General features: G+C 46.3%; 1 long non-coding RNA gene across 2 annotated transcripts in view; it reads right to left on the bottom strand.

Moving 5' to 3' along the window:
• Positions 1-12,455, bottom strand: part of LOC132649191 (uncharacterized) — a 57,282-nt gene extending 44,827 nt beyond the window's left edge. For both annotated transcript variants that reach the window (XR_009587634.1, XR_009587633.1), the window contains exon 1: positions 12,078-12,455. This is a non-coding gene — a long non-coding RNA (uncharacterized LOC132649191). The remainder of the gene's footprint in view (positions 1-12,077) is intronic.
• Between the last annotated feature and the right edge of the window lie 12,040 nt (positions 12,456-24,495).

The raw sequence follows: 24,495 nt of genomic DNA, 5'->3' as shown, positions 1-24,495 counted from the left end.
CTGTATCCTCACCACCATGTGCAGAAGATGGCTTCAGAAGCAATGGAAACCAGGGTGTCAGTTTGGTCTAATCATGAACAAAAGAGAAAGGTGACGCTCAGAATGCTTGCAGCCAGGGTCTGGCTTCTTCATCAGCAGCTTGGTGTGCTACTAGTGTAACCTTCATCCCTATCTCCCTTATCTGTCATGTACTCAGGGAGGACATCTTACAAGACTGGTCTCTGATGATATGCACCTCTGATGATACTTCATATGTATGTCTTTTTAAAAAATATTTTCATGTGTGTGTGCTGCATACATTCATGTGCATCCATTTATACAATGGAATACTATTCGGCAATGAAAAACAAGGAAATCATGAAATTTGCAGGCAAATGGATGGAACTAGAAAAGATCATCCTGAGTGAGGTAACCCAGAACCAGAAAGACATGCATGGTATATACTCACTTATAAGTGGATATTAGCTGTAGAATATAGGCTAGACATACTAAACTCTACAGACCTAAAGAAGCTAAACAACAAGGAGGACCCTAGGGAGGATGCTTAAATCTCATTCAGAATGGCAAACAGGATAGACACCAGAAGCAGTGGAAGAGAAGGAACAGGTTGGGAGCCTACTATAGAGGGTCCTCTGAAAGGGCCCACCCAATAGGGGATCAAAGCAGATGCTGAGACTCACAGCCAAACTTTGGGCAGAGTGCAGGAAGTCTTATGGAAGAAGAAGGGAATAGAAGGACACAGAAGGGACAGGAGCCCCACAAGGAGACCAACAAAGCTAAAAGTTCTGAGCCCAAATGGTCCTGCAGAGACTGATGCACCAACCAAGAACCATGCATGGAGAGGACCTAGACATCCTGCTCAGATGTAGCCAATTGGCAGCTCAGATTCCAGGTGGGTTCCCAAGTAAGAGGACCAGGGGCTGCCTCTGTCATGAACTCAGTTGCCTGCTCTTTGATCACGTGCCCCTGGTGATGTGGCCTTGTCAGGAAGAAGAATTCAGGCAGAGGAAGAGGATGCAGGCAGTCCTGAAGAGACTTGATAAGCTATGGGCAGAGGGCATAGGAGGAGAACTCCCTCTTTCTGTGAACTAGGAGAAGAGGATAGAGGAGAAGAGAGAGGGAGGGTGGGACTGGGAGGAGTTGAGGGGAGGAATTGGGATATATATAATGAATAAATTATAAAAAAATTTATGTGCACCACATGTGTTCAGAGAGGTGCCCATTGGAGAGGGGTCAGAAGAGGGCCTATCTCATAGGTGTTGGGGACCAAAGCTGGGTCCTCTACAAGAGACGTGGGTGCATTTAACCACTAAGCCATCTTTCTAGCTCCGTCCTTTGCATTTACTTCCACAGAATTGCTTGCCACACTGTGAAGTTGGTTCAGCAGGTAAAAGAGCTTGCCACCAAACCTGATAGCCTGAATTTGATCCCTGGAAGCCACTTGGTGGGAGGGGAGAACTACCCGAGCAAGTCACAGGACACAGACACCTGGAGACCCGCTTTCCTGCTGTGGGGACCCTAATCTGCAGGTGCTTATTTAAAGCGATGCAGTGTTTGCCTAGAACCTATTATACACATCCTCTGGTACACTTTCAACAAGCTCTGGATCTCTTGCAATACCTGACACAAGGTAAATGCCACGGAAATAATTATCATGCCGGATTGCCTAGGGAATACTTGGAAGAGAAAAATGTATGAACGTGTTTGGTAAAGGCACACTGTCCTAATTCCTATTCTTTTGATTTTTAATTCCCATGCTTCCGTGTGTGTGTGTGTGTGTGTGTGTGTGTTGTGTGTGTGTGTGTGTGTGTGTGTGTGTGTGTTCGTATGTGTGCATGTATGGATGTCTAAGGACAACTTTTTGGAGCTGGTCTTCTTTTTCCTACCACATGGGTCCCAGAGATCAAACTCAGGCTATCAGGCTTAGTAGCAAGTGCCTTTACCCACTGAGCCAGACTTCAATTATGTTTGATACAAGATTTGTTGAATCTGATGCTTTAGAATGCTCAGATGTGTACAGCAGACTGTATGTTGACTGGTGAGCTTTTCTTCATCAATAATATTTAGCACAACATGCTTGGCATGTAGTAGGCCCTCATATGATGTGTATTGCAAAAGTAGTGTGTGTCAGTAAGATCTGGAAAAAGAAAGAGTAGATTCTCCATAGTAAACAGTGTATAATGCCACCATCTTTGCAGAGGACATCTTTGGACAGAATTAGCATTCCTTTATTCTGCAAGGGATGGACATGCCTGCCTTCTTCCCCCCGCCCCCGAAGTCTGAATGAGGAATGAAATGTGAATCAGGACTGATTTTTGTGGTGGGCATGGTTACATGGGAAAGCCAGTGTCTGGCTGGTTCTTGAAGAGCTATACCAGGTTGGCAGAAGTCATCCTGTGCTGAAGGACATACACAGCAGTCCTGGGAACCCAACAGGTCAGTTGCCGCCCAGGAAACAGCCATCAGCTGTAGGGCTAGGTTCCTGGAGGCATCACCAAGTCTAATCACTACTGAGATTCCGCACTGACATCTTCACTCAGAAGCCAACATAGGTCATGCGGGAAGCAATGACAGAATCTGTACCACCATGTTTCCCAGCAGCCATTTCTCTCAGGAAAGAATTTGTTTCCGGAAGTTTTTACCAAAGCATACTTTCTGGAAACTATCTTTGCACTTTGGTAGTTATGGGTAGGTCCTTAACAGTTTCCTTAAAAACTTTAGTCCAGAGCTTAATTTTTTTTAAGGTAACAGCAGGGTTCATAAGACAAGGGCTGGTTTGGAATAATGTTCATGAAGTCCATTAAATTTCAAGTATGAAAAAATCACTAGAAAAGTCATTTTACTGTAACATCATATGTGTCCTTTAAGAGAAAGAGTCTAGGAGTCTCTTTACAAAGCAAAATGGTCTTATTTTAAGTTACAATATTCTTGGTCATTTGCACACTGACTATGAGCCTGTCTCCTTCTATGCCTGTGTAAACATTACCTACAATTTGCCCCCTAAAATATGGAAGACTGGAGCTACAGAGAGGACCTTCTGCTGTTCTAAGATCATTTGATAAGGTTTTGTTTAATGTCTCTTCTTGGCATCTTAGCAGCCTGAGTAAGGTCTAAACAACTTTGGATCCTGTATTAGTTACTTTTCTCTTATGAAAAACAACAGAAGGAAGGGTTTATTTTAGCTTATGGTTCTAGAGGGAAAAGTCCAAACTGGTGGGGGAAGCATGGCAGGCCTGTGGATCCTATCTCAGTTACACATGGGAAGCAGAGAGAGAGACAGAGACAGAAACAGAGAGAGACAGAGACACATGTAGAGAGACAGAGCAAAGAGAGAGAGAAAAGAGGGGGGAGAGAGGGGAGTGAGATAGAGACACAGACACAGATAGAGAGACAGAGAGAAAGAAAAAGAGAAGAGAGGAGAGACAGACAGAAAGAGAGACAGAGACAGAGAGACAGACAAAAAAGGGCAGGAAGCAGGGTGAGGCTTTAACCCACTCAAAGCCCATCCACAGAGATGTATTCCTCCATCAAGACTGCACTGCGTAAAGGTTCCATAACTCCACCAAGCAGGGCATTTCTCATTCAAACCAACATAGCACGTATCTGCTTAGGAACCCAGCTGGAGTCTAGTCTTAGAAAAGGGAACGGCATGGCTTTTTTTTTCTCTGTGTGTGTGTGTGTGTATGTAAGCGAGGGAGGGAGCCAGGCCATTTCCTATCCAGTGCACCCAACATGGAGTTTTTACAAGGCGGCTCACACATAGCCCCTTGTGCCTGAAGCATTAAATGCTTAAATAACTCGGCAGTGAAGGAGTGAGCTTGCTTCTTGGCCTCCATCCAAGCTGTTGATTTGTGCACAAATTTGGAGACGGTTTTTCTGGAAGGCATCTCTTCTGTCCAGGGGGAAGCAGTCTCTGGCTCTGCAACACTCTCTGCTCAGAGTCAAATGCATCGCATCCCCAGTGCGGGGTTTGCACTAAACGTCTCTCCTCATTTCCAATATTCAGACAGACATGTTCATGCTCTGGAGAACCTTCTCCAGGGAAGAACACTCTTTCATCCCCATGCCACCTCTCTTCCTCCATCAGCATTCATTTTCCGGTTAAGCCAATTCTGTGACACACGAACAAAAAGATGACACTGATTGGAATGGGCACGTGGGCTGTAGGACTCTTGAATGACAAGCCTTTCAAGGTTTTCATAGCATCCATCATAGTGTATAATTGATGATTTAGATGTCACAGGCACTGACTCGCTTGACTGAGAACTTCTGTGGAGCAAGAATCATGCCTCCTCATTCATTTCATATGATCAACACCAAAGTAATGTCCATCTCCACAAACGATACTCAACACCAGGTGGGTGAACAAGTTATGTTTGAACCCATGACCTCCAAAGGCCCCGTGTCAAAGACTTGGGCAGCAGCCAGTGCTGCTGTGTGGAGGTGGGGAACTCTGGGGAGTGGGGAGGAAGTGAGGTCCCTGGCGGTTCTTAAAGAAGATCTGGGATCCCGGATGGGTGCCAGGAGCTGAGCAGCTTACTCTAACATGTGTTCCTAGCATGTGCTGTCACAAACCCCAAAGCAGTGGAACAAATGACCATTGCTGAAACCTCTGGAACCGTGAGTTAAAATAAACCTTTCCTCTTTATAAGCTGATCGTTTGGGTATTTTGTCACAGTGGTGGAAGTCTGTACTACAGCAGCTATGACCCCTATAGCACCTTGATCCAGCCCTGACTTAGGGGTAAGCTGAAGCGTTAGAAAATAATGTGATGTGCTGAAGGATGGCTTCTCAGGAGCAAGATCTATATCGTAACTGCCCAAATTTCTGACCATGTAAACTTACGCAGGAAAGAAATCTGGCAGAGGTAGTTGATTTAAAGATTTCATAAAGTAAGATCTGGGTTATCCCGGGGCGGGAGGACTCTAAATCCAACAACAGATGTCCCTGAAGATTCAGAATAGGTAAACACAGAGATTAGCAAAGGTCGAGGCAGAGCAGCGACTCTCAACCTCCCTAATGCTGCCACCCTTGAATATAGTTCCTCATGTTGTGGTGACACCAACCATAAAGCTATTTTTATTGCTCCTTCATAACTGTAATTTTGCTACTCCTGTGAATCATAATGCAAATATCTGTGTTCTTTGATGGTCTTAGGTGACCCCTGTGAAAGGGATCACGACCTACAGGTTGAGAATTGCTGAATTAGAGTGATGTAGACATGAGCCGAGACATGCTAGGAGCCAACTGATGCCAGGCAAGACAAAGAACGACTCCCCTCTAGAGCCTCCGGAGGGAATGTGGTCCTGCCCACACCTAGACTTTAGACTTGAGGATCCCGGAACTTGAAGAATCTAAAATTCTACTGTTTTAAATCCCTAAGTTTATATTAACGAATTACAGCGGCCAGAGGAGGCAAATATAGACTATAACTTGCCTTCAAGGAATCCATGAAAGCCAGACATGGTGACTCACATCTTTAATCCCAGCACTTGAGAACCAGAGGCAAGTGGATCTCCATGAGTTCAAGGCTAGCCTGGGCTACATAGTGTGTTGTGGGCAAGCTAGGGTTGTATAGTGAGACTTTATCTCAATCAATCAAACAAATGCATCCATGAAAACCAACATAGAATCTGGCTCCTGGCATCTGAGAGCCCAGCTGAATGAACTCTGTTGGCAGAGTCCACTCAAGGAGCATGAACGGTATTGTTGAGAAGAGACGAATTTTAGGCTACAGTGATGGGGTAGAGAGCACTTAGAGTTCTCCACAGTTGCGTGATTTTAAACCTGCAATACATTCTGCAGTATGCATGGGAGCAAATTAGTAGACACTCCAGGGCTTTGCTCTTGGGGAAAGAGGAGCACTCCGGAGAGGGAAATGAGTACACAGAGGACTGTCCTCTCACAAGACAGGCCTTTGAGAACACATCGCTTGTCATTTCCAAGGGTTAAAGAAAAAAAAAAAAAAAAAAGGCTTTCTCTTCCTAAGCCGGGAATGGTCACCAAATGGATTGGCCCAGCTGCTTCTGGAATGTCCTGTGCTGCCCCAACCTGAGATCCCTCTGCCTCGTGGGAGCTCAGCTCATTGGACACCAGATTGCCACAGTGGGTTGCAAGGAAGAGCATGTCAGTAAGATGGGACCCAGCATCCTGCCAAAGCAACTGCACTGCCTCTGAATGCTCATTGTCGGGGCAGGAGGGGAGAGACAAGCAGTCTAGTTTCAGGGCTGGACACGATCTGCTCGGTAGCCTGCCTTTGCTGACATTCTCACACGAGAAGAACACTGGCTCCCATCACATCAGGGCACATGTGATGCCCAGCCAGAGTCTACTAAGCAGGTCACACTCCAAGCCACACAGAAGCAGTGCTGCTGTTACCCAGCCTATCTTCCTGCCACCATGGTGAAATTTCTCTGTCTTGTCTTTTGTATCCTTTAAGAGAAGGCTGGTACTCATGCCCCCAAAAGGTACAAATGTCATAATTTTTGTCTGTTTTTGCAATACATAGATAGATAGATAGATAGATAGAGATATATATTCATACACACACACACAAACACGCACATACACAGAGCTATCCCTCCCACCCTACCATTTACTTCTTTGACACCCACTTTTTGTTGAATGCCCACACTGTGCCAGGCTACAATTATGTACCCCTTTTCTTATACCACCTACTTGTATCACATTACATTGTATCATATATTATTATATTTTGGGTAAGGAGGTGTTTGGGTTTGAATTGGGTGGATGGATGGATGGATGGATGGATGGATGGATGGATGGATGATTAGTCATGAAGTTTGAAGGAGGCTGCTTGCCGCTACCATCTCTTTCAGTAAAAAAGGAAACAGGATGCTAGTAATCAAGGTTGAAGAAGGAGAAGGTAGACTTGCTGATGAGCAGGACATGATGAGCCATCCACAGGGTCAATCCATCCTGAGGGGCAGGTGACGAAAGCCACCCTTATCTAATGACCAGCGCCAGTTAGTCACCCCCGCAGCCAAAGACCTGCTTTACTGACAGGCGGGAAAGGAAGGGAGAGTGGCTGTGGTCTCACTTTACTGTTACACAGAGGGTGGAGGGAGCTGAGCAAATTTAATTTAATCATAACACTGACAGCTGGCTGAATGAAACGGGAGGTATTTATGTAGCTTAAAATCTTTTTATAGCTCTCATCCATCCTTTTTCTGCCCCCTGAGACAGTCTCAATACACAGTTTCAGCAAAGCTGGAACTCAGGATCCTATCTCCCGCCTCTACCCAGGTACAGTTATTGCAGGTGTGTGTCACCATGCCTCATCTCTCTCTCCCCCTCCTTCTCCCTTTCTCTCTCCCTCTCTCTGTTTGTGTGTGTATGTGTACATATTCATGTATGCAGATGCATGTATGGGCATGTGGAGGCCAGCGGCTAACACTGGGTGTCGTCTCAATCCCCGTCTACCTTAGTTAGGTTTATGAACTCACAGATCCAGCGAGGCTGGCTGGCGGGTGAGCCCCAGGGAGCGCCCCATCTCTGTGCCTCCGGGGCAGGATTGTAGGGATGCCTTGACATACCCAGCTTGTGGTGTGGTTTCCGGAGGGTTGAATTCGGTCCTCATGCTTGTGTGGCTGGTACACACAGCCATCTCTCCAACCCCACCATTCACTTCTCCAACTGCCACTTACCGAATGCCCACATTGTGCCAGGCTGCAGTTACGTCTACAGTTATGCACCCTTTTCTTATGCCACCTGCTTGCATCGCATAATGTTGTGTTGTATATTATTGTATTTTGGGGAGGGAGGTGTTGGGGTTTGAGTGTTAAAGTATCCCTCCCACCCCACCATTCACTTCTTTGACACCCATTCGCTGAATGCCCACACTGTGCCAGGCTACAGTTAGGATCCTAGGCTCATGCATTTGAACGTTTGGTCCCCAGCTCATGGCACTGTTTTGCGAGGTTGTGGAAGCTTCAGGAGTTGGTTCTCCTCAAGGGAAGTGGGTCATTGAGGACAGGCCTCGGGATCTATAGTCTGGCCTGTCTGTTTTTTGCTTCCTGTTCTGTCAAAATGTAAGGTAAAGTGTCCCAGTGGCACATGCCTGCCACATGGAGCCACTTCTGCCATGCCTTCATCATGGATCACATTCCTTCTAAAACTGTGAGCCAAGTTAAACCCTTCTTCTCTTAAGTTGCTTCTTGTTGGGTATTTGGTCACAGTGTGGAGAAAAGTAACTAATGCCAAAAGGATGTCAGCATTCACCTTTTTTTTCTTTCTTTCTTTCTCTCTTTCTTTCTTTTTTCTTTCTCTCTCTCTTTCTTTTATTCATCCATTTAGCAACTGCCCCTGTAATGCCTATGTTATGCCAGGCTATATTCAGGCAGGGCTTCCTTAGGATTATACTTACTATGTGTTTTCATCCTAGTTTGCTTTTGGTTGCTATTATAAAGACCATTACCAAAAGCAACTTAGGAAAGGGTTTATTGAGTTTCTGTGCCCTGATCACAGTCAAGCAATGTAGGAACTCAAGCAAGGCAGGAACCTATAAGCAGGAACTGAAGCAGAGACCATAGAGGAGTATTGCCTACAGGCTTCCTCTCCAGGGTTGCTCAGTTTGCTCTTATACCACCCAGATTCACCTGCCTGGGAACAGCATTGACCACAGTGGACTGGGCCCTCCTACACCAATTATCAGTCAAGAAAATGCCCTGCAGACTTGCCTGCAGGCCATTGTGATGGAGGTATTTTCTTAATTGAGGTTCCCCCTTCTCACATGACTCAAATGTCAAGATGACAACAAAACAAAAACAAAAAGCATAGACAGTAGAGGTGTCCTGTCACATGCTACTCTATTTCCTCCCTCACCTTCCCCCGCTGTTGGTTTAGGAGGTAGTATGGCGGAATCATTTGACATCAGCTTTGGATGCTGGGGAGTCAGGGGTTGTCTTCCTGAAGGGAGCTTAGCACAGACTAAATGTGAGCCATCCAATAAGCAGAAAGCAAGCACAGAATCTTGGGATGACAAGAGACCTTGAAAGTGAGCTAGCAAAAGACAAAGAAGTGATACCTGTAACAAGAGTCAGCTAAACCAGGCAAAAATGGTGGTTCATGTTCCACACCCTACAAGCCCAGTTCCCAAATTTTCATGTGTATATCTCTGCAACAAGACACATATGGTCCTGGGATGTGGCTTGGCAGAGGACATTCTGATTTTACTTTCCTCTGTCACTCTTCCTGCTGAAGGAGGATGGAGGATGGAGGACGGAGGACGATGGCTCTTTCCTGTGTTTTGTATGCAGATTAATTGAGACAAAGATCAATCTGTCCTCTTTCCCTCCCTCTCTCTGTCTTCTTTCTGTACTTTTGTTTGTTTAGTTTTGGAGATGATGTTTTCCTACATAGGCTAGGCTAGCCTTGAATCCACTATGTAGTTCAGGTTAGCTTGAATTCCATGAGCTTCTATTTCAACCTCCCTGGTATTTCCTTCTTCCATTTCATTTCCTTCTTTCTTTCATTTCTTTCTTTCTTTCTTTCTTTCTTTCTTTCTTTCTTTCTTTCTTTCTTTCTTTCTATCTTCCTTCCTTCCTTTCCTTTCTCTCTTTCTTTCTGTCTGTCTTTTCAGTTTTTTTGTTTGTTTGTTTCAAGACAGGGTGTCTCTGTGTAGCCTTGGCTCTCTGGACTAGCTTTGTAGACCAGGCTGGCCTTGACCTCACAGAGATCCTCCTACCTCTGCCTCACTGAGTGCTGGGATTACATGTGTGCACCACCGTGCCTGGCTGAATTTTTCTTCCTTTCTGATTGTTACATTATCTTGTCAAGGGTAGAAATGGCTTCTTTTTTCTTTGCACAGTGAAAGCCTGGCTCAGAGCCTGGTACTTGAGAACCACTTACCATATCATAGCTAAATGCAAATCTCTAGAGGAGAGTTTTGTGCTTTATACAGGCTGGCCATAGTCAAGATCTCAACTGATTTTAGGTGACAAGAGGAAGGCAATGTTGGAATTGCTGTAGGCACAAAGCCTGGGTGTGGGTAATTTGGGTATGTTGTCCACATTGGGCTTGGCAGAGGGGACCTCAGGTCTACCACAAAACTTGAGTCAAATTGAGTAGTTTATCTACCTGTGACAGAAGACCACCATCCCTTCATCTTCTGTTTTGAGGTACAGTCCCCTATCTGGAAACTCGGCGAGTTCCTGTGGGACCTTGGAGGACTTGCCCCTCTCTGGTTCCTGAGCAGTGCATGGGGACAGGGCTTGACTGCACTGCAGTGTGGGTCAGAATAGTGAAAAGGCAATAGTGACAAGTGCTTGCCCTTTCTAAGCTGCCGTCTGCACTGCTCTTCTCTCTGAGAGCATACACACATATACAGAGGAGGCTCACACAGTCAGAGCACGCTGTTTTCCCATCCAGCCTCACTCCTGAGCCTATTAGCCAAGAATTCCCCAGGGGAGAGAACACTGGGAAGATTAGTTTCAGGCTTTCTTCTTTTCTTTTTCCTTTCCATTTCTTTCATTTTTCCCCCTTTTGAGACAGAGTCTCACAGAACCCATGAACCTGCTTTGTAGTCAAAGGACAGCCTTGAGCTCTTAATCCTCCTGTCTCCACCTCCTAAGTGTTGGATTTATAGGAGTGCACTATCCCACACTCTTGAGCCATCATTTTCACGAGGGAGGGATAGCCATTTTCTCCAGCACTTCCATTATATGGCTTGGAAATTCTTGAGATGAAAAAAAGAGACAAATCATGAGGAACCAGACCACCCCACCTTTTTCCTAGTTCAAGCACCTAGTACATTGATCACTGAGTGACCTCCAAAGATTTTACTTCTCTGGAATGTTGTCATTTCGTCACCTCTTTCCAAAACCTAACATCATGATATAATCTTACTTCATTGTCACTCAACATATGTACGGAGACAGTACAATTTTATTTATAAGTATAAAGGGTTTTCCCTTTTGAAACTCCAGGCCTGTGTGCTTTTGCAGATGACATGTTATTCGTAATCATTTCCTAAGCAGTACTCCTTGTGAGGGGGTTCTTTCTGAGGGGACAGGTGTAATAAATGGTGATAGGCTATCGCTAAAGTGGAGATATTTATCATGGAGCTTTGCGACTGGCCCCAGGGCTTGGCTTTCCCACAGAGGAAGGAAGCCAGAAGCCCAGAGTTTTCACTCCAGAGATGCCTAAATCTTTCATTATATAACTGAATATAGCTGAATGAAAATATAAATACTAGCTTCTAACATTGGGGTTAGATGCAGATTGAGTCAATTCATTCCACTGTGCAAGTAACTGATCTCAGAACCTAACCCAAAGCAAAGCAGAGAGTGGTAAGAGCCAGAAGAACAACACTGTGGCAGAGAAGGGTAAAGACACAGAAGAGGAGAGAATGGCGTTTCCAGGAATAAGTCCTTCCTTTACTTTTCCTCTCTAAGGTCGACCAGAAGCCAGTGGTACAAGACCTCAGCCCAGAGACTGTCACAGACTTCTTTGTGGCTCGGGGTAATTTTTTTTAAGACCAGAACACTATTGCAAAGGTCCAACAAAACCGTCAAAGTAACAGCCAGAATCTAGAACAATGGTTCTCAACTTGTGGGTCACCACCCCTTTGATGACCCTGTCTCCAGAAATATTTACATTATGATTCAAAATTACATGTAGCAAAATTACAGTTATGAAGTAGCAACAAAAATAATTTTATGGTTGGGGGGTCACCACAACAGGAGGAACTGTATAAAAAGGGTTGCAGTGTTAGGAAAGGTTGAAAAAAACTTACATAGAGAGACTTTTATGAAACAAAAATAATGTTTTTTTAACCTCATTCATTGGAGTTGGGGAGAGGCTATAAAACATTTTTACTATAGAACATGTACAAGTTCAGCATAGACCATGCAAAGAAAAAAAAATAAAAACTTTAGTCATGAAAACCCATCTTCAGTTCCACCATCTTGAACATCATGAAGCATCCTTCCCACCCCTCAGCTTCAAGATGACATCCATGGCAACTGTGTTCATTCTGGGCTTATATGAGGGAGGGGGCTTGAGACCCCTTGCCCTCCCTCCAACATCTTACAGTCTTAGGATGTAAGAACTCTTACCTGAAGGGTTGGTCGGCTTGCTACATCCAGCTCAGAAGTGGGTTTGGAGTCAGTTGCACGCTGTCTAACAAAGATCTGAGCAGCTGTGTGTACGCACGTGGTGTTCCTGTAGTGCGCACGTGAGCACGTGTTTGAACCTGCATGCAAACTGGGAACGGCGTGGGCTGTGCAAAGCTTGCACTCCTGTTCCCATCTCTGACTTGCAAATGAAGCCTTTCTTCATAAACTAAGTCAGGCTGTGGGAGCAGGAGCCAGAAGATCCGAGGGAGTTTTTCCCATAATGCCTGCTGGGTCCGGAAGAAATAAACCTGGTGGTGCCCACGGCAGGGAAACCCATCTCCAGGTGAGGCCGACAAGGATAATAAATACCTTTTGCTGGCACGGGTTCCTGGGGCAGAGCCGGCCACAGGAGTCGCGGTCCCCAGGACTCGAGGACCCCTTACAAAGCAGGCATTTATGAACTGGCTTGCCCTGCACTAATTAATTCCCCAGCCATTCACCAACAGTAACAATCCCTTCAATTAGAGACTGGGCCCTGGAAAGCCCTGGTGTTTATTGGAACTGACATCTGCATGGCCGAGTGTGACTGTGCTAATACAGAAATGCACAAAGGGACTCGAAGTCCTCCCCCCACCCCTGTAACTTTTAAGCAAGGGTTTGGCTCTTTAAGGAGTTTTTAATTTGTGGCTTTGCACTTTGGTGGTTCGCTTGTCGGCACTTCGCATCTGCTTCTCCTCCATGGGCTCTGATGTGCCCTGTTCTGGGTTCTGTCATGAGCTCATGGAAGGGACCTCAAACATCCTAGGGACAAATCCCTTGGAACCAGAGTTACAGATCCCTGTGAGCTGCCATGTGAGTACTGAGAACCAAATGTGGCTCTCTGCAAGTGCCTGACAGCTCAGCCATCTCTTCTGCCCTGGGTTTTGTTGCTGTTGTTTTTTGTTTTCTGTTTTCTTGCATTTTTTTTTTTTTTTTTTTTTTTTTTTTTAGGAAGTTGACTATTATAATTACCCTGTTCTGGGTAGACATCAGGCTAGATGGCACCAAAATGATTAAGAGAGTGCACCCCTGACCCACTGAGAAAGAGGATTACACATAAGCAAATTCACAGATCTCTGCAAGGCAGGATTAAGACAGGCTGGAGCTAAGAGGTAGCCAGGGATAAGGGGGCAGGGATCCAGGGGCGGGGCGATTGGAGGCAGCTGTGGCTTCCACAGGCATTCATAAGGAGTCCAGAAAGCTAGTCAGTGTGTAGAAGGGGGGGAACCAGGCCATCTGAGGGCAGGTACTCTGGAAGGCAGAGTGGAGATTCGCACCGTGTAAGAGGACAGAACAGATCATTTAAGACTTGGCTGGCCAGGGCATTATGTTTGCATTCATTTAGGCAGATGGGGACCAATGGGATGTAGGAGCTACTTCAGGGAGGTAAGCAGAGTTTTCATAACGAGGTAAGCAAGGGGACCAGAGCACACACCTGAAGAAGGCTCTGTCCTTGTAGGGCAGACACTACTGTGGTTTGGAAATGATTTGAGGGTGTTCACCAAAGTTTTACATGCTGGGACCTTCACCCTCAGTGTGACAGGGCTGATGTGGTGGACCTTTAAGTGGTGGGGCCTCGTGGTGGGTGACTATGTCATTTAGGCACTTCCCTAGGGAGAGATTAATGTAGTTCCCTTCAGGCCAAAGTTACTTCCCCCAAGAGTGGGTGGTGATAGAAGGAACGAGCCTCCCAGAATCCCTCTTGCCTGTTGTCTTGCCATGCTCCATCTCACACACATTCCTCTTGTTCCACTACACCACCTCTATGATGTACTGTAGCCAGCGGCATCACTCCTCAGATCTTGGACTTTCAATCCCCAAAGCTAGGAGAAAAGCAAGTCTCTTCACTTAGTCATGCTTTGGTCTTGGGTGTTTTGTTATAGTGACATCAAACGGACTCAAGCAGGCTCTGAGAGCAATGTCCCCTTTCTGCAGTTCTATCTCAGGCTGGGAAGGAGGAAAGAAGGGGACGGCAATTTTGTGGTTCCAGCTGAACGTTGAAAGGATGATGAAAGCTTTGTGGAGGACAAGTCAGAGAAGGGAGGGCTTGGGTGATAGTTTAGTTAGGAAAGGACTTGTCTTGTAAGCATGAAGAACTGAATCTAACCCACGGCTTGGACATTAAAATTGGCTGGGTGTGGGCAGGCACCTGTAATCCCAGCACCAAGGAGGCAGAGCCAGGCAGATCCCCGGGCATAGGTCACTGGCCTGACCTACTTGGTGAGTTTCAGGCCAACAAAAGATTCTGTCTTCAAAAACAAAACAAAACCAAAAAAAAAAAAAAAAAAAAAAAAAAAAACCCAATGTTGACAGCTCCCAAGAGGATAACTGAAGATTTTCTTTTACTTTAGACATGCAAGCACTTGCTTGTGTACATGTACCCATGTGTGTAGATGCACACACACACACACACACACACACACACACAGAATGCACACGGGGAGAATGAGATGCAGCGAACAGCGCCAGTGCACAGAGGGAAGGTACGGCCCTAGAGGGCTCTGAGGGACAGTGCAGGTGACCCTGGCGGAGTCAACACTGACACAGCAGTAGAGAACAGGAGATGATACTGGCTGCTCCCACCGTTGCTTGGAGAGGGCTGCATGGACAGGTATGGTTCCCAGGGGTTTGCAAGACCTCAGTCACCTGGTGATGGTGATGGGCATGGAGCGCTGGACAAGGATGCAGGAGTTTAGTTTTGTAATAATCTTCTGTCTCAGCTCTGCCAGCGCAAGAGCCTTGTTATGCTAGATAGGAGACCAAGTCTGTGTGTATTTTAAGGTGCTGTAAACTCAGGATGCATTTTAATAACATCTGACCTAGAGGAAGGACCTCAGGCTCTTGAGACTTCGACCCAGTCTCATCCAACCCTCTGTGCCCATACCTGTCTTTCTGTTTCCTTCTAAGTGGCTTTTAGAACATCCATCTATGTCTCAGACCTTCCTTGAAGCCCAGGAGCCCAACTTTTTGGGTTCAAGTCTACTTCCTATTGTATCTTGTGCTGCCCAACACCCCAGCCTGGCCCTCATTTCCCTTCCTCTCCCTCTGGCTCTCATGTCATTAACAAAACTCCCCAGACCCTTGCAAAGCCCCTACAGCACAACCATCCCGAGAGAGAAGCAGTGGATTTAATAAGCTTCTCCTTAAATGGCCTCAATCCCTACCAGTTGATTAGCAGGGGAAAACAACTGCACAGACTGTAGGACAGTTCCCGTGCAGGAGGTGAGGGGGGTGGAATAAAGTCTTCCAGATCCCGGGCCTCAGGGACCAAATTAAGAAAGCAGCACCACTTATTCAAAATCAGATGAATGTCAGCGGAATGTTTGTCAAACAAACTTGTCATTATTTGTCACAATTTGAGGACGTATACGTCAGTTGTCACATTGGAGCTTGTAGCAGCTATTTATAGCTGCCAGCCGAGAGTTTTAACTCATGCAGGGCCAAGGCTCCACAGTATAAACAGATTTATTTATAATGATTGCACAGCTATAAATAGTTGGGTTTGGTGAGTGCCGAAGAACGGTTCTGGAATGTCCTGCCGATGCCAGCGGCAGGAGGGCTGACAGCAGGGAGATGAACCCTGTTTTTTTTGTTTGTTTGTTGTTCTTCTTCTTTTTCTTCTTCCTCTTCTACTCTTTCTGTATGTCCTTGGCCAAGGGACACCTCTTTCCTCAGTGTCCCCTCTGAAAAAGGAGTGGTGTTCCTCAGCATTCCCAGGAGATGGTAGAAGTTGCTCACTTAATTAACATCTGCCCCAAGATCCTCCCTTGAAAGAGAGCCCAGTCCGGGCTTTTCCTGCTTTGTGCCTATTCATGGACAATGAACTAATTACAGTCTCTTTTCTCCCGCAGGGTTTGGGGGTGGGGTGTAATTCTGTTATTCCAGGGAGCAGGCAACTCCCCCAAAGATTTGTTTACAGCCTCGGATTTACTTGGAACGACCATGTCCTCTCTTCCAAAATAAGAGCTTATCAGAAATTTACTAGTTTCTTATGTCAGCAGGGCCTCAGCTAAGGACAGGGGGATGAGGGAGGGGGAAGCACTGAAAAGAAGGAAGGGGACATTATTACACAAGTTGTACATGGAAAACACATAGATACATCAGCATAAACTCTGATCGTTAGAGCATCTGGCACATGGGCAGTAGTTCTCCAGTAGCTGGCCTCCAACCCTGCCTTCAAGAATACAGGCCTATTTATCACACTGAAAGTTCCGGTTTCACACCTCTTCCTGACTCCATCCGCTAAAGCCGCACACTCAGATTTTGTGCAGCTGGACTCCATCTTATTTTGCATTTTTTTTTTTTTTTAAAGAAAAGGTGTGTCCATGAAAAAGAATTTATTGGATCTTAATTTGCGAGATTAGTTCTGGTTCATTTTATTGCTGTAATTTAATACTCGTAATGATTTTCTGACACATATGTTTTAGCAGCAAGATCTGCCTCCTATTCATTTTTCATTTCGATACAGCTAAAGCAGATTAGGCGGGATGGCACGCGGCAGGGAGTGTGGTACCCCTCGAGAAACTGGCATCAAACTGCTGCTGCGGCTCCAAGCTGGCAGCGAGGCTCGGCTGGGCACAGGCGATGAGGCTGTATAAGCAAGAAGTCCAACTTCAAGAGTTATGGCTTTATTTAGTTTCCATTTCATTCTGTCGTCCTCTTATATCATCGCTACTACTGTAATTCTTTGTTTGCGGATGTCTATAAGTTGGACCCTAGCCACTGCGGCTCCTACAGTGGCACAGGTTATGGGTTCCAACCAATAGTTTGGTCTTTTGGATGTCAAAAAAAAAAAAAGGTTCTGGAAGGTTCTGCCAAAGCCAGTGTTAGGCAGGCAGACATCAATAGCAGAGAGATGAATCCATGAGTGTTTGTCTCTTCTCTGGAACCCTCATTGCTGCAGGACCCAGAGGAACCTGACCCTAGTTTCGGGGGCCCCATTTGGAGGAAATTAAATTCCTGACTTAAATCTCACAGGAAGTGTCCTTTTCGTTTCTGAACGAACACCTCCTGCCTTATGTAGCAGGCTGTCTTAGTGTTTTACTGCTGTGAAGAGACACCATGGCTATGGCAACTCTTATAAAGGAAAACATTTAATTAGGACTGGCGTACAGTTCCAGAGGCCTAGCCCATTATCTTCATGCTGGGAAGCATGGTGGCACACAGGCAGACATGGCGTGGGAGAGGTAGCTGAGAGTTCTCCATCTGTATCTGCAGGCAGTAGGAAGAGAACTGGCTCGAGCTATTGAGACCTCAAAGCCCACCCCTAGTGACACACTTCCTCCAACAAAGCCACACCTCCCTAATAGCACCACTCCCTGTCATGACCCTCTGGGGGTCATTTTCTTTCAAGTTGCCACACAAACTCTCTTGGTGAACATCAGCAGAGTCAAGGCAGGGTTCCCTTCTTCTGGGATTTGATAGTCTATCTGGGAACTACATTTGCAAGACACAAATAAATACATTACTCGATGAAAATGACTTAAAGTGAAAATTAAGAGAGAGCTGGGGAATACAGAGCCCAGTCTGAAGAAGGCACTGGCTCCCCAGTCAATCCATCCCAAAGAACCTTACCGGGTCATGACAGGGTACCCAAGGCCAAGGTACAAGAAATCCAAGGGTATAATGTGACTTGAGTTGGATGGCCAGGTGGGCAACTCCACCGAGAGGAATCTTCCTTTATTGTGGGAGGAGCCTTCACCATATATGGTACTAAGACTAATCTAACCAGTTGTGAGCCCACCTCCCAGGCAGCCACAGGGGAGAGACTGTGTACAAATAGGCAGATGCTACATCAGGTTCCCTCTTTCATCCTTTTTCATTTTTTCTTAGACTTTGTGAAGACTTTGTATTTACTTTTAAAGATAACTTTTACCCTTCTTCCTTCCTTCCTTCCTTCCTTCCTTCCTTCCTTCCTTCCTTCCTTCCTTCCTTCCTTTTTTCCTTTCTTCCTTCCTTTTTGATTTTTCAAGAGAGGGGTTCTCAGTGTTTAAAACAGGACAGATATTTCCATACTGTTGATTACATATTCATGTCATCAAGCAGGCATGTTCATGGAGGAGTCTCAGGACTGGAGATGTGTTTAGTTAGAAACAGCACCACTAATTTGTCTGATACAGCATGTGACAAGTGCTTTTGTTTATTTCTGTTTCTGAGTCATGGTGCTCCCAAGCGCACGTGCACACACACACACACACACACACACACACACACACACACACTCCAGCGTTAGCTAAGGAGGAGACACCATGAAGGCAGTAAGCAGCTAAGGGTCTTCTTGATGTAGCTGTTAGGGTTTTCTCCACTATTTCTTTTCTCAACAGAGGAGGGAAAGCAGACTGAGGGCCTCAGGGCTTCCTCATCACCACTGGACTTTCAAAGGATAGAGTTGGGAAAGAGCCATTGTCTCTTTCCTCACGGGGTGGGGTGCGACTTAATACTTGATAAGAAAAAGGATGGATGTGCCCTTATGAGGGTTCAGCATGGTGACACAGATGAAGGTTCTGGAGGCAGGCAAGGATATGGCTCTGGAACTCTTTCTGAAGAACTAGTATGTTAATTTTCCTTGGGGGGGGGTCTTTCTTTTCCCCCTCTGAGAGAAAGTGGGTAAGGGGGTCGTGATGTGTCTTAGTTAGTTCACCTTATTGTTTGAGACAGGGCCTCTCACTAAACCCAGAGTTCACTGATTCACCTATATTGGCAGGCCCGGAGCCCCGGCAATCCTGTCTCTGGTTCCCCAGTGCTGGGACTACAGACACACTCTCTCTCACCCAGATTTTTACATGGGTGTTGGGGCTCACACTCAAGCCTTCACTTTTGAGCAGCAAGTTAATTCCCCACTAAGCTGTATCCCCAGCCTCTGCGGTTCTTCTTTCTTCTCGATTGGAACCTCCCTGGCAGGTAAATCTCGCTTCTCATCATTTATCCTCAGTTTTATTCCCCATAACCTGGGGGGGAGGAGTAGGGTTATTGACAAACTATCAGTGGGAGAACTGGACGGCAAGGGAAGGTTCGGTGGCAACCCTTCCATGACCTACCTTTTCCACACCGACCCTATCTCCTCTACTGGCTCATTCTGCTATTAATCCACTGAAAACGTTATCCAATCTGCTCATTATCCAATCCACTCTCAATAGTGCCACCAGCTGGGAAGGAAACACTTGATCAAGCATCGTTTGATGTGCTGTCACAGAGTGGGTCCCACTTGGGATCTCAACCCACTCCGACTGGAGGTGCTGCTTGGCTCCAGGTAGAAATCAGCAGCATCACAGAGACGGCTAGACTGTCTGGCTGTGAACACCAGCAGATGGGAATCTAACCATCGGTACAGGCATGGGTAGTCATTACACCGATAAAAAGATTTTGAATGGAAATTCATCTGAGAGGAAGCTATTTACGGAAGACTATTTCTGGTAGGTCAGGTGAGTAGGGACTTAAGTCTATTAGAATCAGGAGCTGTTGTTTAATCCCACAATTCATATGTGTTCACACTCCTATCCTGGGAAAGATTATTTGCACCTGAAATTATCCTGTTTAATCCATCAGCAGCCTGTGAAGTGTTCAGCGGTGCTTTGCAGATCAGGGAGATGGAGGCCCAGTGAGATTTAAATCACACACTTAAAGTCACAGATCAAAGGGAAGCCTAGCTGGATAACACAGATCACTGGTTTCAGAAGTCTGCAGACACCTCTAATGCTTACCTCTCCTCTCCTGTATGTCTAAGCAAGTGGTACAATCTGATGCCAGGCTACCCTCAGAACATGGGCCAGGACTTCAAACTGCTTGTGCCTTAGTTTCTTCATCCGCAAAGCTTGTGTACGGGTGTTGTCTTCAACCCATTTGACTTGATGTAACAGAATACCCGGGACAATCATTTTCAAAAAAGAAAAAATTGTTTTCGATAGTTCAGGAGGCTAGGGTACCAAACAGCATAGTTCCTGACGTCTGCCAAGGGCTTTCCTGCTCTGTTAATCACATGTGCTGTGGTTTAGAAATGTCCCCACAGTCTGTGGTCTATAGGCTCAGGTGGGAGCCCATACTGAATTTAGAGGTGTTGGAAACTGTAGGAGATAGAGCATAGTACAAGAAAGGATGTCACTGAGGAGGTGTCCAAAGACAAAGGGCCCAGTCTCCTCCCTGTTTCCCTTTTCATTTTCTGGCTGCCCTTAGGTCAGACTTCCTGCACCATCCATTCTGACTGGGGTGTGAGGTACAGGCCCAAAGTGTCAGGGTCCTATCATAGACTGAAATTGTTGAAGCCGGGAGCTGAGACAGACTCCACACCACCGACCCTCACACACGAGATGCTTTTTCTTGGCTATTTCGTCAGAGCAATGGGAACGTTGACATACATGATTAAGAGGAAGCTGCCTTCTCCTTATTTAAGTCACTCATACTGTCATGGGATCTCACTCTCATGGCCTCCTGAATTTAAGTCTTAACGATGCCCCGAAAGGCTCCACCCCCAGATGCCACCAAGGCATCAGTTCCACTCCCGGCACATGAACTTCTGAAAACACACTCAAACCACACCAAGGGCATTAGTCAGGACTCTCCAGGGAAACACGAAGAGGAGTGTTCCTGTTAAGGAACTGGATCCAGAGTGGAAATTCTGAGATCTGCAGGATGGATGGACAGAATGGATACCCTCTCTGCAAAGGGCTTTTCCCATTCCCGTTGAAAAACTGAAATCCCTGATTTTTTTTTTTTTTTTTAGGTTTTTGTATATCAAGTCTTTTTATTTCTTCAGTGAATTTTCCTGTTTGGTTGAAAGGGAACCTTGGGTTAACTTCATTGAAGGTAGGGAAAAACAAAATAAAACAAAACAAAACAAACAAACCCACAACCCACAGTGCCTGGAACTAAAGGGCTGAGGTGACAGCACAAATCCAAAGCTCTGAAGCAGAGTCCCTGTGTTCTCCCCGGCCTGAAGATTCTGGGGAAATCTGGTTCTTTTTCCTTGAGGATTTCTGTTGGCTGAAGGAGACCCACGTGCAGGGTAATCTGTTTCCCTCAGACTGTTGACTTTTATGTTAATCCACCATGAGATTAAATCCATACCTATATCTAAACAGCTGTTTGACCAAGCACGTGGGCACCGTGGCTGAGTTGATGCACAGGATTAATTAGGACCGTGACGGATATGATCTACTTTCTGGGGCTTATGTACAGAATAACTGCGCTTGATATACATACAGAGACTTTAGTGAATATGTTCTCGATACATTTATCCATCATTCCTAAAAAAGGACGCCATCTCTCGCTGTGGCTGTGACAAGTCCAGTATTCCTGAAGTCAGAAGAATTCTCATCTCTTCTTTCCCCTTCTCCCTGCAGCTGCAAGAGTCCACAGGTTTCCTGGGTGGCAAGTGAGCTGAGGGAGAGCCGGAGTCCTCCTGGAGCTCCCGTGAGCACCTGTTTAGATATAGGTAATCTTGTGGTGAGATTAACATAGAAGTCAACAGTCTGAGTGAAACAGATTACCCTGTCCGTGGGTCTCCTTCAGCCAACAGAAATCCTCAAGGAAAGAGAACCAGATTTCCCCAGAACCCTGTGAGGCGCTGCTTTTCACTGGGGCCCTCGAAGAAGCCCAGGCGGAGCGATATGCCGCAAGGAAGGGCAGCTGAGGACAGATGCCCCGGGAAGTCTGTTGTTGTTTATACCTTGGCAGAAAGCAACATCCTCTTTAATTTCCCTGGCAGACAGAGCATTGTGGGATGCCTGTTGGCCTGACTCTGGTTCCCCTTATGTCCTAGCCTCCTCCAGCCTAGAAGGATTGTCCCCAGAATGGGCCTTTACACTCCTTGGCCCTTGTTGCCTGACTCCCTTTTAACTCCAAACTGGGCTCTATCTCTCTGGGACAGCTGTCCCCTGGTTGGCCTCTCCCTACCTGACCAAGGGAGATACCTTTGAGAGTCAGGCTTCACTGCAGCCTCTGTTTAGAGACAGGGCAATTTTCATTTAGCCTTGGGATTAAAAACAGGGCTAAAAGCAAAAGATCAGAGAGGACAGTGGAGAGGGAAGGCTGGAGGAGAAAGAAGCCAAAAGGAGGGGTGGGCACAGGGGTGGGAGTGGGGGGCTTGAGACGCCCGTGAAAGAATCAACGCAGCTTTCATCTCTGAGTCTGATCTGTTTTGTGAACCCTAATGGGAAAGGTCATGAATTTTAAAACATGTCTCTCCAGCCGACAGCTCCAGTCATAAAACCAACCCTGTCTACAGCTCAGCTGCCACCAGAGGCTGGGCCCAAGGAGTCTGCAGACAGGGAGGCAGGAGTGCAGGCCCTTGTCAGAAAGCAGGAGCAGACCAGTCTGAAGACATCAGCCTGGGCAGGCTCCCCACTGCACTCAGTTGTGGTCTCCGTGCCTGGCCATCAAGGACTTTCTGAGCAGGCCTGGCCCTGATGCTTGTTGCTGTCAATGTCAAAGTCACACAGATGCCTGCTGCAGCCCCCTCTCGCTCCCAACTCCTGGGGTTGGGAGAGGCAGCAGACTACTGGAAACTGGCCTTTCTCCCCAGGGTCACAAGGATAGGCCAGCTCAATAAAGCAAGGGGTTCCCCTTCAGGAGCTGTTTCCAAAGGGTGAGTCAGGGACCCGGAAGCTGGCCAGTTTCCTTACAGACTGGGTTTTGGGGAGGGGTGGGGGAGGACGACCATGAAGGTGGTCACAGTATTTTATGAGATTGAGCAGACCATCATGGTCATTGTCCTGGGAGCAGTGGTAAACTGGCAGTGTTCTCTTTACTCTAGGAAAAGCGCCTGCTTCTGATTTGTGTGGTTGAGACAGGGACTGACTGTGTAGCCCAGAGTGGCCATCCTCCTGCCTCAGTCTTCCAAGTGCTGGGATTACAGGATACTCTATACTTGCTAGTGTTTATTTAAAAAAATGATGCCACGCATACACAGATCTGATAGGAAAGCGTTTTATTCAGTGGAGGTGGAGAAGGGAGAAAGGAGAGAGAGAGAGAGAGAGAGAGAGAGAGAGAGAGAGAGATGATGGGTGACCCCCAGGAAAGAAAGCAAGGCAGAGAGAGTACAAGAGAGGAGAGAGGGAGAGAGAGAAATAAGAAGAGGCAGGGGTCCTTTTATCCTGGGCCCCTGGTGGCGGTGACTAATGGTGATGTCACAGGTGGCACAGCAACCTAGGAGTGGGCTAGTGCATCGACTTGTGAACCAACAATACCATTGTACCTGACCCCAAAAATTCACACTCTGGCAAAGAAAAGTCTTAGAGGGAGCACTGCACAATATTGTCCTTAAATAATAATAATAATAAAAAGTTTATCACAGCACAATATACATGACACAATATTTGTAATTTTAATAACTTAAAGCACATATTTGAGAGGCACTGAACACATTCATATACCTTGGTCTTGGAATCAACCAACAGAGCGGCCACTGGGCACACTGGTAAGGGATTTTCTTAATGCATGAAGTGAAAAGAGACTCCATCTACAGGTGGGTGACAGCCAGGTGAAAGGAAGTCCCAGGGGAAAACTTTTGGTTTTGGCCTGGCTGCCTTCCAGTCTTGCTTGCATGTTCATCTACCCTGTCCTATCTCACCATCAAGTTCAGCTAATCTGTTGCTGCTGTTGCCGTTCCTCTGAACCTGTCAAACCTGGACCGGAGACCAGTGGTTCTCTAGGAATCTTCCAGGCCTCCGTCACGATTTGGGATTATCCGGGCATCTGGCCTCACAGAGTGAATAGCTACAGGGTTCTTGGGCTCTCCAGCATGGAGACAACCATTGTTGGGCTAACCAGACCATTTCCTGTAAGCTAATCTGATAAATTCCCTTTTAATGTGTGTCATTATGTCACTTCTATTCCTCAAACGAGGACACGGATCATACAGAATCAGCCCTTTTGCAACCAGCTTCTTTAACCTCACATAACATCTTCAAGTTCATTCCTGTTGTGATGCATTTTTTTTTTAAATTATGGTAAAAATACAGACGCATGAGGTACCGTTTATCACTTTAACTCTTGCAAGTATATGATTCAGTGGATCTCCGCCCAGCCACACCACTATTTGACCATCGGTTATATAACCCTCATTGTTCCTCCTAGAAACTATGCACCCATAAGCAGAGATTGCCCACTGCCTTCTCTCCCTGTCCCCTGTAACCTCCTCTCTCTGTCTCTCTCCCCTATCCCTCTCTCTCTCTGTTTTTCAAGACAGAGTTTCTCTGTGTAACAGCTCTGATTGTCCTGGGCTTGCCTTGTCGACAAGGCTGATCTCAAACTCACAAAGATCTGCCTGCCTCCATTCTACTATTTGTTTATGAATCTTACTATTGTGGATTTATTTATTTATTTCATTTGGAGCTCAGAATAGAACAGAAGGGATTTGGAGAGTGCTCTCAAAGACGGAGACCAG

Source organism: Meriones unguiculatus, chromosome 19 (assembly GCF_030254825.1).
Source record: "Meriones unguiculatus strain TT.TT164.6M chromosome 19, Bangor_MerUng_6.1, whole genome shotgun sequence".
NCBI lineage: Eukaryota > Metazoa > Chordata > Mammalia > Rodentia > Muridae > Meriones > Meriones unguiculatus.
Note: the sequence above shows the minus strand (reverse complement) of the source record. Positions and strands in the feature narration are given on the sequence as shown.